We start from the raw sequence: 5,503 nt of genomic DNA, 5'->3' as shown, positions 1-5,503 counted from the left end.
TATTGTAACTAGATGTTACCAATTACCAAATACCTGTTCAGAGTAGCGGAACAAAATCTAAATTCCTCAAAATTCAATTTCCAAATAACTTCCAAATATCAAATGATCCAAATGAACATAACTAACAGTTAAACAAAATCCAACATAAAATCCTAAGTCAAATCCTAATGATGACCATTCTTCAGCCTAGCCATCACTCCTCACCCGAACTAAGAGTACCTGAAAATTTTCAACAATTGGGAATGAGCTCACAGCCCAATAAGGAATATTAATGCAATTCATGGATCAAATATTTTCATTTCAAATAGGAGATATCAATTTTTTTTTTCTCATCAAATATCAGAGTTTCAAAAATACCAATATATTCAAAATTCAACCAACCAATTTCATATCAAATTCAAACACTTTCACATCAGACTCAATCAAATCCATTCAATTTTTTTCATTACTCTGGTTATCAAATGTCAAATGCCCAGTTAGGTGGGACTTTTCAAATGGGTGGCTAGCCTCAAATTGTTCCTGGTGGACGGAACCAAACACTACTAGTACTAGTAACCTCTAACCAAACCCCTAGAGGCTGGGGTTCAAATCAATTACATTCCCACCATGAAATGTAAAGGTCAACTATTATATCCCGTTGACAGGGCCGAATAGTCAACTATTATATCCCGTTGACAAGGGCCAAATAGACCAGAGTGATGTTTTTGTTCAAGTATTCAAATTTACACAACATAATATCTCCATATTTTGTGTCATAAATAAAACAAAATATTCCAACATAATATTCAGTGCAAAACAATTTGATCCATGCATGGTAACAAAATATCATTTTCTTTTCCACAATTCAAAATAACATATAAAATAATTTAATTTTATAAATATTGCATTAACTTCCCTTACCTCAAAAGAAGTCCTTGAAAGCTTGGGAAAAGAATAATTCTGAAAAAAAATATAATCTACTCTTCACCTAATATAACATAAGAGAAACAATTATTACTATTTATTTATAATTTAACTAATCTATTCCTTATTTAAATAAAACTAATAAATTCCCAATTTATTTCTAATAACACACTACTAATTTAATTAAATTACAATTTTATTTCATTATAAAACTCTATATATATATATATATATATTTTGCTAAATCTATTATTACTATTATCTTAATTATAAATCTAAAATTAAATATTATTATTTTAATTAATCAATTCAAAAGCCACCTAACCATCCATCGGGTACACACCAAAAAGTAAGGTTTTTCCACCCAACCATTCCTCGGGTACACACCAAAGAGCAAAGTTTTTTTTTTTTTTTTTTTTTGTCTAATGATGATTCATTATATATATATATATATATATATATATATACATATACATGCAGGCTGGCACACGCACACACTTTTTTTTTTTTTTTTAATGCTTCCAGTAGCACAGTACGCATGCCCCCTTTTTTTTTTTTCCTTCCTTCCTTCCTTCCAGTGCACACGCGTTCTTCCTCCTTTTTATTTATTATTATTATTATTATTATTATTATTATTATTATTTTTTAATTAACCCTAACCTAAAATCAAAATATTCCAAGCAATTTTTTTTTTTTTTCCTAATAAAACTTAAGATCTCCCAAATTCCAATACTAAAATCAAAATATTAAATTTTTACTATTTGATATTAAAACGAATTAAAAAAAATAATCTAACCCTAATCTAGATTTGGGGTTTTCCAAAAAAAATATATCTAATGTGTTTGAAATTAACTAATGAATCTAAAATATTAAACCAGGGGTTAGAATCTTACCTATAGAGATTTGTTCTTCAACCCTGAAATCTGACTCCAACCTTACGTTCTCTGGAATTCTGCGAACAGGAACTCTATTCAGAAAAGAAGGGAAATAATAAAATTTCTAATTTATACCTAGGGTATTTATTCGTAAAATTACACTTTTACCCCTCTTCCACTTTATTAAATTAATTAATTAATTAATTTAATTAGTAATAACAATTTCCTAAATTACCCTTAAAAGAAAATGCCCGAGTGTTACATCTGATCCATATGGTCTCATTCCTCAAACAAGAAATCGGATGAGAACTCTAATTTGGATAGTACATGAATGGGATGGATGTTAATCTCTAATTGTCTTACTTTCGACTAAACACAATGGCCACAGAAACAAGGGTTGACAAAATGTAGGTCCATTTTTTCCAGGGATAGAGGGATAGCAACTATTGTAACATATCTAATTAGTTTTAATGTGTGTGTGTCTGCACAACCTCCTATTGATTTTGCTTGGGTTTATAAGTTCATTCAAGGTTTAACATATTTAGATATATCACCAATATATCCTCCATATATCCAATATCTATGAATCCCGATACAAAATTTAGGAAGATATATCCATCAATCGATATTTTTGGATATTTCACCGATATTTCAATTTTTTCGCGTTTTAACTGATATTTCATTGATATTTTCATATATTTTACCTTTTTTCACCATTTTTTTATTAAATAAATTAATTCTAATTATTTTATTTTTACATTTAATTTAATTTATTACCAAAAATATAAAAACATAATTTTCTTAATAGGTCATTTTTATATAATCTATATATTTATTAAATATTAAAAAAATTATACATATATTATTATTTATTTGATATCATTAAACACATTTAAATTAAAATTGATCATAATTTTATTGTAAAATAATATTATTATGCAACTTAATAATAAATATACAATTATAAAATTTATATTTTTTATTGATGTAAAAGATATTATTATCAAATATGACAAACTATATATATCTATATATATATATATATATCAATTTTTTTTAAAAATAATTTTAAAATGTCTATTTTTACTTCTTATATAATTTTTTAAAGTTTTTTTTTAATATTTTCAAAATTTTTATTAATTTTTACTTGATTGATATTTTGTATCAAAATATTCATCGATATATCATAAAATCAAAGTACCGATATATCCGTGATTACCGATATTTTCATCATTGAGTTCATTGCATGGTCTATGTTCTGAAGCTAGCTACTAAAAGGTACTCTTCAGCAATTGATGAGAATCTCTTTTTTATGCTGATCTTTCTACTTCAATATCAATTTATACTCATAATAAGAAGATAAAATGTAATTAAAAAATCAATATTATTTTCTATTTTTAAATCATAAATAAACAAAAATTATATTAATGATTCAAAAACTATTTTGGAAAATACTTTCTAAAAAAATGTTCATAAATAAAAACTATCTTTTACATTAATTTAGAAGTAAATAATTTAATGATTAAAACACCATTTAAAATAAATGTATTCACTATTTTATTTTCTTTTATACTAAAAAGTATTTTAAAGTCTTTTTTTTTTTTTTTTACTATTATAAAATAAAAAAGTTTATTTTTTTTTTCTTTTAAATTTTCTTCTGTCCTTATTTTAATAACTTTTTGAACATGACTTTTAGTAATAAGTTATATGAAATGTTACTAAGGATTTTTTTTTAATGATTTGAATTAATTGAAAATTTATCAAAATAAGAAAAAGAAAAAGAAAGAAAGAGGATGGATGGAGAGTTTTTATTTTAAATATCCAATTAAAATGTTTTCGTATGACCTAATTTTAGAAATGGATTATATCAATACATAGTAAAAATTGAATTTTTCTTATATAAAAGGGTTGAAAGATATATTTACTCATTTTATATGAAAATAAGTAGTTAAAAATTATATAGTTATATTTGAGTTTGGTTTTAAAATATTTTTCTAGTTTTTATTTATTTATTTTTAAAAAATAATTTTTATTTTCTATATTGTCTCTTTTGAAAATACGTTTAATTACAAAATGAAAACTATTTTTAAAAATGGAAATTAAAAGCCTTGTTTAGTACTACTATTTTATAGGAAAATAATAAAAAGAATTAAATTTCATTTATTGATTCTTCTTTTTTATTTTTTCTATTAGTTGTTTTAATAAAAAAATAAAAAAATATAATATGTTCACAATTAAACAAAGGAATTGACCAACTGTGTATTTTTTTCACAAAAATATAATATATTCACAAAAAAAATCAAATTTAAGTTTTTTGCCATTTTTTCAACCAAACTACTGGAATCATCTTTAATACACCTATAGACACACATTTACTACAAGATATGGAATTTGTGTAATTATACAAAAGTATTCACTAATTGTACAAAGGGTATACAAGGCTACCCTTGGTGAAAGATTTCAATCGATTTTGAACCACTTTTTTACTTTTCTTGGCGCCCAAAGATCACATACTCATGTTATGTACTTTATTTAACTCCTACATGGAAATTTCAATACTTTCCTCAATAATGATGTTTGAGGAAAAAAATTGATCATAAATCATCTACCATTTTCTCAAGTAAACTATTAGAAACATGGTTGATACACTTACATGGACACATGACTTAGGAGAAATATGAAATTTGTGTTACTATACAATAGTATTACACTAACTGTACAAAGAAAATGTACTAAGTGTATAATGGTGCACAAGGCTACCTTTTGTGAAAGATTTTAATTGATTATGAACTATTCCTTTATTTTTCCTTATCACCCATGAATTGTACACCTATGTCATACACTTTATATAATTTCCACATGGAAATTCCACTTACTTTCCCCAGTAACGATGTTTGGGGAAAAAATTTAACCCTATGTCATCCACTATTTTCTTAACCAAACCATTGGAAACATGGTTAACACACCTATGTCAACACATAATTTAGAAGGGATATGAAATTTGTGCCACTATATAAGGGTATTACATTAATTGCACAAGTGAAATGCACTAAGTGAACAAGAGTGTAGAAGGCTACCCTTTGTGAAAGATTGTAATCAATTCTGAACCACTCCTTTATTTTCCTTGTCACCCACGGATTGTACACCTTATGTTATGCACTTTATTTAATTCCCACATGAAAATTTCAATACTTTCCCCGATAATGATGTTTGAGGAAAAAAATTTGACCCTAAGTCATCCATTACTTTCTCAACTAAATCATTGGAAACATGGTTAAATACACCTACGTGGACACATAACTTAAGAGAGATAAAATTTGTGTTATTGTACAATGGTATTATACTAACTGTACAAGAGAAATATACTAAGTGTACAAGATTAACCTTTGTGAAATATTTCAATTAATTCTGAACCACTTTTTTATTTTCCTTGTCACATAAGGATTGTACACCTATGTCATACACTTTATTTAACTCCCATATGAAAATTCCAATACTTTCTCAATAATGATGTTTAGGAAAAAATTTTTGACCCTAAGTCAACCACCATTTGCTCAATCAAACCATTGAAAACATGATTAACATACCTATATAGACAGATAACTTAGAAGGGATATGCACTTTATTTGCCCCACTATACAAGGATATTACACTAATTGTAAAAGGGAAATGTGTCAAATGTACAAGGCTCCTAATAGGTTTGTACGATTTTTAAACAATTTGGG

General features: G+C 25.6%; 1 long non-coding RNA gene across 1 annotated transcript; it reads right to left on the bottom strand.

Moving 5' to 3' along the window:
* Positions 1–1,979, bottom strand: LOC132254968 (uncharacterized). The gene is made up of 2 exons (XR_009467441.1): positions 1,797–1,979; positions 1–219 (listed from the first exon to the last, which is right to left on the bottom strand). It is a non-coding gene; the product is annotated as an uncharacterized LOC132254968 (long non-coding RNA).
* Positions 1,980–5,503: the final 3,524 nt, after the last annotated feature.

Source organism: Vitis vinifera, chromosome 13, assembly GCF_030704535.1.
Source record: "Vitis vinifera cultivar Pinot Noir 40024 chromosome 13, ASM3070453v1".
Taxonomy (NCBI): Eukaryota; Viridiplantae; Streptophyta; class Magnoliopsida; order Vitales; family Vitaceae; genus Vitis; species Vitis vinifera.
Note: the sequence above shows the minus strand (reverse complement) of the source record. Positions and strands in the feature narration are given on the sequence as shown.